At 40.4% G+C, this 13,430-nt stretch overlaps 1 long non-coding RNA gene across 1 annotated transcript; it reads left to right on the top strand.

Moving 5' to 3' along the window:
- Positions 1-11,840: 11,840 nt before the first annotated feature.
- On the top strand, positions 11,841-12,476 carry LOC120435789. The gene is made up of 2 exons (XR_005609913.1): positions 11,841-12,247; positions 12,330-12,476. It is a non-coding gene; the product is annotated as an uncharacterized LOC120435789 (long non-coding RNA).
- The last annotated feature ends 954 nt before the right edge of the window (positions 12,477-13,430 follow it).

Here is a 13,430-nt window from a genome sequence, read left to right as displayed (position 1 = left end):
GTTTCCAAATGGGTTTTAAAAATATCAAGTGTTGGAGAGATCCTAATTTCAAGAGGCAGACTGTTCCAAAGTTTGGGTGCAGCAATCGCAAAGCTCCGGTCTCCTCTGTTTTTTAGCCTGTTTCTAGGGACAACTAAAAGCAACTTATCAGCTGACCTGAGAGTTCTATTAGAAGTATTTTTAGTTAACAGATCAGAAAGGTATCACAGAGCTAATGCATTTAGAGATTTAAAAACAAGCAATAAAATCTTAAAATCAATTCTACAATGTACTGGAAGCCAGTGTAAACAAACCGAGACTGGGGAAATATGATCATGTTTACGAGTGCCTGTCAAGAGTTGGGCTGTAGCATTCTGAACTAGCTGAAGTGTATCACTGTATCAGCAAATGGTAAAATGTTCTTAGTGCACTTTTACAAGAGAATTTATTTGTTTCTTAAATTAAAAGCTGCTATCAAAGAACATTCACAGATTCTTTGCAAAGGAATTTCTGGACCTTTCCAGAGGACCAAGGTCAACCTTAAGAGAAGAGCGAGGGTCAGAAGGTCCAAATAGTACAATCTCAGTTTTTTGGTCGTTTACATGAAAAAAAAATGTAATCAAACCACGAATTAATGTCATCAAGACAGTCTAGCAACACTTTTAGAGAGTCCGTAGATTTCTTTTTAAGAGGAAAGTAAATTTGAGAATCATCGGCATAACAGTGAAATGAGATTCCATGTTTCCTGAAAATAGAGCCTAATGGGAACATGTAAAGGGAAAAGACTACTGGGCGCACGATAGATCCTTGAGGGACCCCACATGTAAGCAGAGTGGATGTGGATAAAGAACCACCAAACCTGAGAGAAAAACTTCTATCAGTGTAGTAATACCCACACAGCTCTCCAGTCTTGATAAGAGAATCCCATGATCTACTGTATCAAATGCTGCACTTAGATCTACAAGGTCTAAAATGGCAGAGTTACCAGAGTCAGCAATTAATAAAAGATCAATAAGATTAAGACTTTTAAAAGCACAGTTTCAGTGCTATGTAGCGCTTTGAAACCAGACTGAAATGTTTCTGACATGTCATTAATATCCAGGAAAGCCTGGAGCTGAAGAAAGACAATTTTTCAGGATTTTGGACAGGAAGGGGAGTTTTGAGATTGGCCTAAAACTTGACAGAATTGATGCATTGAAATTAGTTTATTTTAAGCACTGGGTGCATGTTTATGATCGACTGGGACAGTTCCCATTAGAAGAGAGGTGTTAATAATGGTTAAATGTTAGGTCCAATAGTGTCAAAGATTTCTGTGAAAAGGTGAGAGGGCATAATGTCGAGGTGACACATAGAGGGCTTAAGACGGGAGACTACTTTGGCCAGAGTGCTCAGGGAAACAAGCTCAACATGATCAAGCACAACTGAAGAATACGGTGGGAACAGAGGAGCAAAAGCTGGAGGAGAGATGTGAGATCTGATAGTAGCAACCTTATCGACAAAAACGTAAAAAGTTTTCACATGTGGCTGGAGACCCTGGAAAGTGTGTGGTGGGTTGTAACAGAATTAATGGTGTTGAATAAGACACGAGGCATGGAGCTGTGATTAGAGATGATATCTGATAAATACTTAGTTTTTGCTTTTCGAACAGTATCCTGATAAAGAAATAGGGCTTCCCTAAACATATCAAAGGAAATCTGGAGTTTGTCTTCTTTCCATTTTCTTTCCGTTTTGCTGCAGGTTCTTTTGAGGGCCTGCGTGACATCGTTTAACCAGGGATCAGTTTTAGGTCTAGTGCACTTAGGTTTTTAAAAGGAGCAACAGAATAAAGAACATTTGAACAAGTAGCCTTGAACAAAGTGAGCAAATGATCAGCATGCAACTTCACGGAGAAATTGTCCAAGGAAGGGGCACCAATATTCTGATAAACAGCAGAGAAATGTCCAGCAGTAGCAGGAGTGATGATGCGGAATTCACACGCAGGCAAAAGAGGTTTAACTGGAGGACATGGCACCAAAATTTGGATTGTAAAAGGCATGTGATCAGGAAAGTTGAGCTTGCAAATTTGAATGTCACATAGCTGCAGACGACAAGATAAAACTAGTTCCAAAGTATGTCCACGCACATGGGTGGGACCCTTGACTGATTGGACAAGATTAAAACAGCAAACATGACGATTAAAATCTCCAAGGACTAAAACACTGTCAAATCTTGGTAAGATCCCTGATAAAAAGACAGAAAAGTCTTGAATAAAATCCTTGTTTGTCATGTTCCTGGGTCAGTGCCTGTTACGAAATAAATAGATATTTTTAAGGCTTATCTGCTCATTAGATGGTTTTATGAGAGGCCCAGACACAGGCTGACCAGAAAATGCATGTTTTTGCAGAATATGAGGAACAGACAGAGTGAGACTAAGTTCAGACAGGTTGCCCTGGCAACAGACATCAGAAAGGGGAAGTTATTGCAAGCTGCACAGGAAGTTTTAGTGCACAGGCATATTAATAAATCAGACACAGAAAAGAGGAACTGAATAGAAGGAGTTTTGTTTGTAATGAAACTGTGTGTGTCACGTGTGACGTGTGTGACGTATGAAGTACTGAAATAACACCATATAAGACACATGTTGAGCTTAAAATGTTAGAGATCCTGCAACTGGCGTTTGGGCTGTGCAGGGGTCTCTCTCTTCCAGAAGATGATTGAAATAAAAGAAATATAAAATGTTTTGACCACTATGAGTCGGGTTTTCTCTGTTCTATCATGGGGACAAAAGAATCGGGGGTTAATATGACCCAGCACTTTGAGTTTATTATCATTTTCTAATTTATTCTGATTTTGTATTAGGTCTTTGGGTTTGGTTGTCATATTTATTATCCCTACCTGTGTCTTCCCTCTGTGCTCCGTTCGGCAGGGGCGGCATGGGGTGGCACTAAAGTGATCCCTTGCCACCCCAAGTGCCACCCCAGTTTTCCATATGACAGTGTTGTTTATTAAAATAGCATTAACAGTTTGAGCGTAGTTACAGTCAACAGTGAATATAAATGCTAAATCCGAATATATTGCATAGTGTCCCCCCCACACACACACCATTAACAAATGGTCCAGCCCAAAGCAGGACCGGCTTTTTTCTTGTTTTCAGTAACTAGCGATGTTTATGATTGTGCCAGAGCACATTTTGAACAACACCATGGGAATTTCGCTTTTTACACAGGTGGTTGGATGTTACACTCTGAAAATGGAAGGAAAGTGAGTGTTATTAACCCTCTGTGGTCCACAGACATGCTGCACCTCCAAATCACATGACTGATGTAAGCTGACATAGCAACAAGCTGCAGCCACGCTGAGTCTCTGTTTCAGCCCACATTGAAAGTTCGGAGTTCAAAGTTTTTAAATTAAAATTACAGTCCAGTAAATCCAGAGTTATGATAATATATATAAGCCACGCTTTTTTTCCTAAATACTGTTGTCACGTTTTTGTGTGTTTTAACACTAGATTTACTATCCTGCGCAAATTTGCGTAACTTCCCTAAACCCAATACCCCCTAGAATTACTGGCTTTTTTATTTTCTGGTGCAAGTCCCGAGGTGTTAAGCACCCCTGCTGAGATTTTCACAGGTCGTCAGCTTGTTTCTCCTACAGCTTTTGTTGTGCAAACCACCCATTGTCCTTGAGGCCTGGCACATTTGCATTTGCTCACTCAGAGTTGCTCAGATCCAAGGCAGGCCAAACCTCTGTGTTACAACTTTCAGAAATGCCTGATAGAAATGCTTCAACTTACTCATGAGATTTTGACCACATTTTTTGCAGAAGTCACAACTATATTGAATGCACGACCGTTGTTGCCAGCTGCAAGAAATGCTTGGTAGAGAACAGCTGTTCCCTACCAAGGTTCGTTCAAAGTTTGAAAGACTTTGAAATAAAACAGACTTGTGTACCCATATATTGTGAATGTCTGTCTTTTGTATGTAGGTTGTAACACAGAGGTTTGGCCTGCCTTGGATCTAAGTAAACAAATGCCAATGTTGCACAAACACACACACACACACACACAGCAAATCTGCATTTATTTGTCCCACAAGTGGAAAATCTGCATTGTCATTGCAAAAAGTGGACAGAGCACAGTATAGAAAGTGCACTATACAAACAATCTGGAAACATAAATATGGACACGTGTATTCAAAAATATTGGTGTATGTATACACACACACACACACACATATCTATCTATCTACGTGTGTGTGTGTGTGTGTGTGTATATATATATATATATATATATATATATATATATATATATATATATATATGATATAGATGTGTCTGTGTGTATAACTAGACTTTATGGTTTAAGTTCATGAACTTATGGCATTCATTTCAATCCTGTTTGTAAGAGCAATCATGTGTCCTGTTGGTGCCATTGTGGATTGCTGGTCAGAAAGTTTTCTGGTGCCACTAATCAAAGAGACAATGCCCGAGATAGATTCATTTCAATTATGCAACACCTTCGATTTGATGACAGGGACACGCGGGCAGAACGGGTGAAAACAGACAAATTTGCAGCGATCTCCGACATCTGGACACGCTTCAACGAGAACTGTGCTAAGAGTTTCACTCCAGGGGAACACATGACCATAGATGAACAGCTGTTCCCTACCAAGGTTCGTTGTCCATTCACCCAGTATATTGCAACCAAGCCAGACAAATTTGGGATCAAGTTCTGGATGGCCACGGATTTGGACACCAAATATGTCTGCAGTGCATCTCCTTACTTGGGAAAGGACCCCAGTCGTCAGAAGGGAGAGAGGCTGGCAGAGAACGTGGTCATGAAACTGATGGAGCCGTTTTTGGATGATGGGAGAAATGTCAACGGACAATTTCTTTACTTCACTGTCACTGTCGCACAGACTGCTGCAGCGCAAAACAACATTACTGGGCACGGTGAATAAAGTCCGGCGTGAACTTCCTCAACTTGCAAAAGATACTGCAAAGCGAGAGGTATTCTCCACTTCAGTGCTTTTACAGTGTGGTGTAGGCGTGTTGGACCAAATGGCACGGATGTATTCTGTAAGATCAGCAACACGCAGGTGGCCAGTAGCGGTTTTCTACAATATGCTGGACCTGGCGGCAGTGAATGCCTACATTTTGTACAAGGCATGTACAGGGTGGACAGGCAAAGAAGATTGTTTCTCGTCTTCTAGCTCAGCAACCGTTGCCGATTCATGCAGCACAAGGAAATCTTAGCACAGAGGCAGGCTGCTGCAGCTGCTGTGCCAGGGACTGTAAAGACAACACAGTGCCAGGTGCAAGAGAGCTGCAACAGGAATCGCAGCAGATTTACCTGTGCAACATGTAAGAAATTCACCTGTGCCAAATGCAGGGATGATGGACACTGGGTCTGCAAACCCTGTAAAGTTTGAAACACTTTGAAATAAAACAGACTTGTGTACCCATATATTGTGAATGTCTGTCTTTTTTGTATGTAGGTTGTAACACAGAGGTTTGGCCTGCCTTGGATCTGAGTAAACAAATGCCAATGTTGCGCACACACACACACACACACACAGCAAATCTGCATTTATTTGTCCCACAAGTGGAAAATCTGCATTGTCATTGCAAAAAGTGGACAGAGCACGGTATAGAAAGTGCACTATACAAACATTTTATATATATATACACATATATACATATTATATATATATATATATATATATATATATATACATACATAGTTATACACACACATAGTTATACACACAGACACATCTATATCATATATACACACACACACACATATATATATATATATATATATATATATATATATATATGTGTGTGTGTGTGTGTGTGTGTGTGTGTATATATGATATAGATGTGTCTGTGTGTATAACTAGACTTTATGCATATTATATAAGGTGTGGCTATATAAATATATAAATATATGTACAACTCTGTGTATATATGTTTATGGACAGGCATGCAGGCAGGTAAGGAAGGAAAGCAGCCTTGCAGGGAAGGAAAAACTTGAATCTCTCATGGTTAGGGGTTGGGGAGAGGTGTGTTTGCACAACAAAAGCAGGAGAACAATGGAGCTGACGACCTGTGAAAATCTCAGCGGGGTGCCAAGAGGTGTTAAGGTCGGGGGGAATTTACGCAAATCTGCGCAGGCCAGTAAATCTAGTAGTAGGGACTTGCACCAGGGAAAAAAGGCTCAGTAATTCTAGTGTTAAGCGTTTTCTAAGGACAGTGCAAAAACAGTGAGGGGGGGGGCGGGAGCCACCTCTTCCTATCGGTGGAAAAATGCACCATGTCACCCAATTTTTTAAAAAGTCAACACGTGGGATTTGGTTATTTAGGAAGAGGGGAAAGTTTTGGGAGTGACGGTAACGGCAGTGAGACAGCACGCGCGCGCGAGAGAGAGTTTTTTGATGTGGGAGATTTGTGACGTTTAGTGTGGAGTGTATACTTAGTGTTTTGTTTTGTGTGTCAGTGAGGGCACTAATGAATGTCACAAAGGCACACTGTCACTAAGTAGAAAACCAGCGGAGTGATACACCTGCTGTTGTCAGGCCTGCAGGTTTATCCCTGTGCTGTTCTCTTCTGTCTTTTGGTGGACAAACTTTTTTTTACTGGCACACATCATTTGTGGGGCATCTTATTGCGAAACCTGATTGTTCTCTCGTTTTAGTTTTTGTAATATTTTTAAATGGTTGTTGAAAATGAAAAAAACGGCATTTTTAGATAAATAGTTGTATATGTTTACAAAATGTACATTTTATATTTATATTTGTATTTCAAGTTCTAAAAATTTACTCAATATGCCTGTTTTTTTACAGTAAAAATACTACTAGGATTTTAAGTTCTTTGTGTGATTTCAGATCAGTAATACTAATGCAGTATGTCAGTGACAAAAAACAACTAAATTCAGTTGAGCTGAAAAGAATGACACCAAACAAGGCAAGGGGGAAAAAACTAAAATGAAACAATCTGAGGGTGAAATACAAACGTAAACTCAAAAGGAGTCAAAAATGGCCGGTTGTATTTCAGACCTCAGTGGGTTAATCCAACAAATCATGAAAAATTAGGTTTAAATTTATGTTCATGACAGTGCAGATTACTGACATTTTGTGTAATGTAAGCTGTAACAATGTGATTGTTTTCTAACAAAAACAGTGAAACTTAAGTTAGACATGTGTTTGTAAATGAACCGCCCCATGTTGTGTAGCTTTCTGGAGTTTATACTTATTGGGCTACATATTTATTTATCATACAGGCTATACCGTACATAACATCAGAACTCACATGTTTTATGTAACTAAAGTGTTTAATTATGTGGGCTACAGACAATAATTAAGTTATAGACTTTATTTATATGAAAAACGTGTATGCTTACTGCATTTGGATTATTTTAACCATATGTAACCACCTGCATATGTGTTTGGGGAAAAAAAGGCTGATTTTGCCACCCCATTTGATTTCTTTGCCACCCTCATGCCACCCTAAGAAAATTTCTCTAGATCCGCCCCTGCCATTCGGGTCGCCGCATTTGTGTTGTAAAATAGTCTGTGTGTTTCCTGTTTTACTTTGTAGGTCTGTGTCCCAGCTGTGTGCCCACCTGTTCCTCGCTTCCTCATGTGCCTGCCAGTGTATTTTAGTCCCTGTCAGTTAGTTCTTGTTGTCGTGTTGTTAACGTCGGTTTCCCTCTCGTGCTGTGTGTTCTCTCGTGAAATTATATTCTTGGATTTCCCAGTTTAGTTTGTTGTTGTTTTGGTATTCCTTCCAAGCCTGCATTAAAGCAGAGTTTTTGAGTTCACGTTTTCTCCTCTGAGTCCTGCATTTTGGGTCCAATTCCTGCCGGCCACACTGCACATCATGACAGTACGGCGCGACCATCTAGTGATGGCCAAATGAAGCTTTCTGAAGCACTGAAGCTTGTATTGAAAAACAGTTCATTACTCCAAGCTTTTCAACACAGTCCTCTCTGGTGACATCTAGTGGCCAAAAACATGAAGAGCAGCTTGAATCCACAAAATAAAACCAACTGCTTAATTATGATTGCCCACTCTACCTTACATGAAATTCTGTCTGATATTGGGACGCCGTTGTGTTGCTTTGAACGTGTATTTTTTGGTGTTAAAAAAATGTTGTTCATTTCTTTAATAAATCATTTTGACCAGTAAACTTTCCTTGTTTAAACATGCACCATGGTTTGGTCTTTCTTTGCTTGTGACTTCTTGTGGTTGGTAAATACAATAATTGAAAAATACCACAGGTGTATTTATAAATAATATTATATTAGGGAATTTTTCCTATATATATTTTTGACCTGGGGGTAGAATTGGTTGTGAAATGGAAAAGGAAAATGCTTATGAACTTGCAAATTAAAAACATGATGCATTTAAGGTAAAGCTTTTTCATTTTTATTTAAGAAGAGAATTTGTTCCACTGTGCGATGGCCGAACCTGTTCCTTTTCGTGGAGATAATTTCTCCTGCCTTAAGGACAATCCCTTCACATGGCACAGAAGAGGCTGGAGTGCAGAGAATCTGGTAGAGATGCAGTTATACAGTCTACTGGGGCCCCACAAACTATCAGCTAAAGAGAATAAATAAATTAAATTGAAAAATTAAATTGCTGCACATTTTGCAGACTAACAGTTTAAGATTATTGTACTGCCTCTGCTATGGTTGGGCAGTCAGCTAAACTCCTTCCCCACATCAAGACTCTGACGACACGATTCCCGGTTCACAGGTTTATTGACACAGGGAAAGGTGAAACTGTAACAAACAGTACAAGACATAATCACTGTACTTATTCACCATCCATCCATCCATCCATCCATTCGCTTCCGCTTATCCTTTCCAGGGTCGCGGGGGGCGCTGGAGCCTATCCCAGCTGTCATAGGGCGAAAGGCGGGGTACACCCTGGACAGGTCGCCAGTCTGTCGCAGGGCCAACACACAGGGACAGACAACCATTCACGCTCACATTCACACCTAGTGACAATTTGGATTATCCAATTAACCTATCCCCTCAAACTGCATGTCTTTGGACGGTGGGAGGAAGCCAGAGTACCCGGAGGGAATTCAATTCAATTCAATTTTATTTATATAGCGCCAAATCACAACAAAAGTCGCCTCAAGGCGCTTTATATTGTACAGTAGATAGCACAATAATAAATACAGAGAAAAACCCAACAATCATATGACCCCCTATGAGCAAGCACTTTGGCGACAGTGGGAAGGAAAAACTCCCTTTTAACAGGAAGAAACCTCCGGCAGAACCAGGCTCAGGGAGGGGCGGGGCCATCTGCTGCGACCGGTTGGGGTGAAAGACAGAAAACAGGATAAAGACATGCTGTGGAAGAGAGACAGAGATTAATAACAGATATGATTCGATGCAGAGAGGTCTATTAGCACATAGTGAGTGAGAAAGGTGACTGGAAGGAAAAACTCAATGCATCATGGGAATCCCCGGCAGCCTCGTCTATTGCAGCATAACTAAGGGAGGATTCAGGGTCACCTGGTCCAGCGCTAACTATATGCTTTAGCAAAAGGAAAGTTTTAAGCCTAATCTTGAAAGTAGAGATAGTGTCTGTCTCCCGAATCCAAACTGGAAGTTGGTTCCACAGAAGAGGGGCCTGAAAACTGAAGGCTCTGCCTCCCATTCTACTTTTAAATACTCTAGGAACAACAAGTAGGCCTGCAGAGCGAGGCGAAGTGCTCTAATAGGGTGATATGGTACTACAAGGTCATTAAGATAAGATGGGGCCTGATTATTTAAGACCTTGTATGTGAGGAGCAGGATTTTGAATTCAATTCTGGATTTAACAGGAAGCCAATGAAGGAAGCCAAAACAGGAGAAATATGCTCTCTCTTTCTAGTCCCTGTCAGTACTCTTGCTGCAGCATTTTGGATTAGCTGAAGGCTTTTCAGCGAGTTTTAGGACATCCTGATAATAGTGAATTACAGTAGTCCAGCCTGGAAGTAATAAATGCATGAACTAGTTTTCAGCATCACTCTGAGACAGGATATTTCTAATTTTAGAGATGTTGCGCAAATGGAAGAAAGCAGTCTTACATATTTGTTTAATATGTGCGTTGAAGGACATGTCCTGGCCAAAAATGACTCCAAGGTTTCTCACAGTGTTACTAGAGGCCAAGGTAATGCCATCCAGAGTAAGAATCTGCTTAGATACCATATTTCTAAGATTTTCAGGGCCGAGTACAATAACCTCAGGGAACCCACGCAAACACGGGGAGAACATGCAAACTCCACACAGAAAGACCCCGGCCTGATGGTGGAATTGAACTCAGGACCTTCTTGCTGTGCGGCAACAGTGCTAACCACCGTGCTGCCACTTATTCACCATGTACATATATAACGAAGAAAATATATTAACCCAGTTTTTTAATGTCGACATGCAATGTTCATATGAATTACTTCCCTTTTTAACTCAAATACAAACATCAAATTATGATTTTAACAAGTCTTGCTACAATGAATGCCTCCAATTCGCCCGTCGCTCCCCCCCCAACTAGCTCCACAAGCGATTGCCAGCGTAAACTGCACAAGATTGCATCATCATCAAACCCACAGAAAAATGAACCCACTTGAAAGAAAGTGGTCTATACATGCACCCAAAATATAAAACAAGTTTGTACATACCCACAATGCTACCACAGGCAAAGGATGTATGTGGATGCCACTGGATTTGTCTGGCTAAGGCCACCATCCTGCACATGCCTTCTCCTTAATTCACAGACTTACTTCCTGTTTACTGACGACATCATGTCCTACTACTGACTACAGGTTTTAAGGTGGCACCAGAGAGTTACAATTGCATATTTAAACATTTAGCAAATCCAAGAAAACAGTCTAACTTAAAATAACTTTCGATATCAGAACAATTATTTTAAAAATAAAATATACATATATTTATAACATTAAATGTTATGAGTCAAACGGAAGTTTTTCTAAAGTTATTTAATGATATTTATATTATGAAAAGCAGATTTTTGACATTTTAAGTTTTTCACGTTTTCAGATAAAATAAAGACGCACAAAACAAAAGCAAACAGCCAGAACACAAAGCTGGAAAACCCACCCGATCGACCAAAATCAACTCAAAATACTCCCACACAACAGAACCCCCTCTATTCCTCGCTGGCTCCATATCTCTCGGTAGAAATATCAGTGGTTTGCTATCTGTCACCATCAAAACACTCCACAAATCCCGCGAATGATTCACTTCCTTATAAACCAGTGAATCAGATACTGAAGCAGTTAGTTTCTAAATGAAGCTTCGGACGTCACTGATCACCTTACTCAGCTTCAAGCGAGCCATCACTACGACCATCAGATGGATCCAGCGGCAGTGGCGTGTCTAGAAAATTTTTGTTGGGGGGGCCAGGTAGGGGCACAGATTTGGAGAAGGGTGGCAGATGTAATTGGCAGATAATGTTAAAAAAAATTCTACCAACCGTTAACCATAATTCAATAACCCTATAAACCTAATAACTGAATTAGCTTTTAATTTTTATTAGAATAGGATTTTCACCACTACAGTGCAAAGTTTTAAGATACTGTGTTGATAAAGTACAAGAGATACAATCAGTGCTTTGTCAGTTTATTCAGCATTCAAGGACAAGTATTGTTACTGAAATATAGTGCACATATGTTTTGGGCAAAAACATTTTTGAAAATTAAACTACAAACATTTTTAACATACAATTGGCAAATTAGCCAATGCAATGCAAAACTTATTAAAAAAAAAAAGATAATCTTCTCACAAGCTGGTGTTTGATTTTGAAACAGGAAAAAACAAATGAAAAGACTAACATTTGAATTAAACCTGAAAGCAAGTAAATACTTTCTATGCCTTCTTTTGATAATGTTTCAGTATAAATTGTGCACAAATAAACCTCTTGAACTTTTAATAAGACTCTGTTAAATGTTAAAAAGACAAGCAGTACAAAAACATTGTAAACAGCAGCACTTGTAGTTGCAATGTCAGGTCCGACGGTGCCCCGACCGGCGACCTGTGTGTATGTGTGTTTGTTCTCTCTCTCTCTCTCGCTCTGTTTCTCTCTCCGGCTCCGCTGCGATTGTTACGCGGTTGCGTAGCAACGGGAGATCTCCGACCCGGAAGTGCTGCCACTCTGAGCTGTCCCACCTGCGACTGATTCCTCGCCAGCTGCTGCCAATCATCCACCATCGTTGGCAGAGCTATTTAATGGTGTGGCTGAGTGACAGACAGCGCTGGAGTATTCCACCAAACCTGGTAGTGACTCGAGCTCAGCGAGTGTAAGACAAGTGTTTGATAGCGGAGGGAGGCTAATCGCGTCTGTTTGCCTTTTTTCCAGGAAACGAACGAGACGGAGAGACGGGAGGTGAGACGTCACTAATTCACGAGAGTTGTGTGGACACACGAGGGGAGCACTGAAGGGACTTTGCAATGTGGATAACTGTGGATTGGCTTCACTGTAAATAAAGACACTGTTCAACTTTAACGAGAGGTCCGCGTCTGGGTTCACTAACTCACCACCCTTAACATGCAAAATATTTATGTTTTGAAAAAGAACATTTACTCAAGTACCTACTCTATGCTTCATTAAATATTATCAGTGACTTAGAATAGGTGGATCCGCCTGTTACGGTGACGGGTGGCAAAACGTGTTACAAAGTCATCCAGGCTTAATGATCTTGCCCTTTTCCTCTCAATACTCAAAACTCCAATATTGCTAAGCCTCTCATCAGTCATAGTTGTTCGTAGATGATTTTTTATAAGCTTTAGCACTGAAAAGCTACGTTCACAAGTAGCACTGCTGACAGGTAAGGCTAAAGCTATTCAACATAAACAAAAAAGCTGATGAAACACCTCTTTGTAAGGCTCTAGGAAGGTAGTAAACTCCAAAACACTGGAGAGTTCATTTCCACACCCTGCTCTCCTTTGAACAACCTTTCTAGCTTGATACAGCTCATGTTTGAGGTCTTCAATATCACGGTCATACAGACCAGCCAAGCTTACAACTATTTCCTCTGACAAAAAGCTCTTACTCTTGGGGTTTAATGCCTGCATACCCCTCATAATATCACAATTGGTCTTGTTGAAGCGCTTCTCCATCTCTGCATGTACATGGTCAAGAATGGGGTAAAATACTTCCCTCTTAAACTTGTTCTTGTCATCCTCCTTACACCTGTGTTGCCCGATTGGAGAATCTATAAAATAACCCTTAAGCCTGAGGCTCTCTCTCTGCACCCTTCTCTTAACTGTCTCAGAGGCAACAGTACACTGTTCTGCAATATCCATTGCGTCTTGCCACAGCTCATCAAAACAAGATTCACTTCTATATCGGTCCAAGGTGTCTTGAAGTGCATGAATTAGGTCTACAGCCTTTGCTAGATCAAGAGATGGAGACTGAAGTACATCAGAAAGCAACTTAATTTCCCCTAGAATTTTTCTA

The sequence above is a fragment of the Oreochromis aureus genome, linkage group 22 (genome assembly GCF_013358895.1).
Source record: "Oreochromis aureus strain Israel breed Guangdong linkage group 22, ZZ_aureus, whole genome shotgun sequence".
NCBI lineage: Eukaryota > Metazoa > Chordata > Actinopteri > Cichliformes > Cichlidae > Oreochromis > Oreochromis aureus.
Note: the sequence above shows the minus strand (reverse complement) of the source record. Positions and strands in the feature narration are given on the sequence as shown.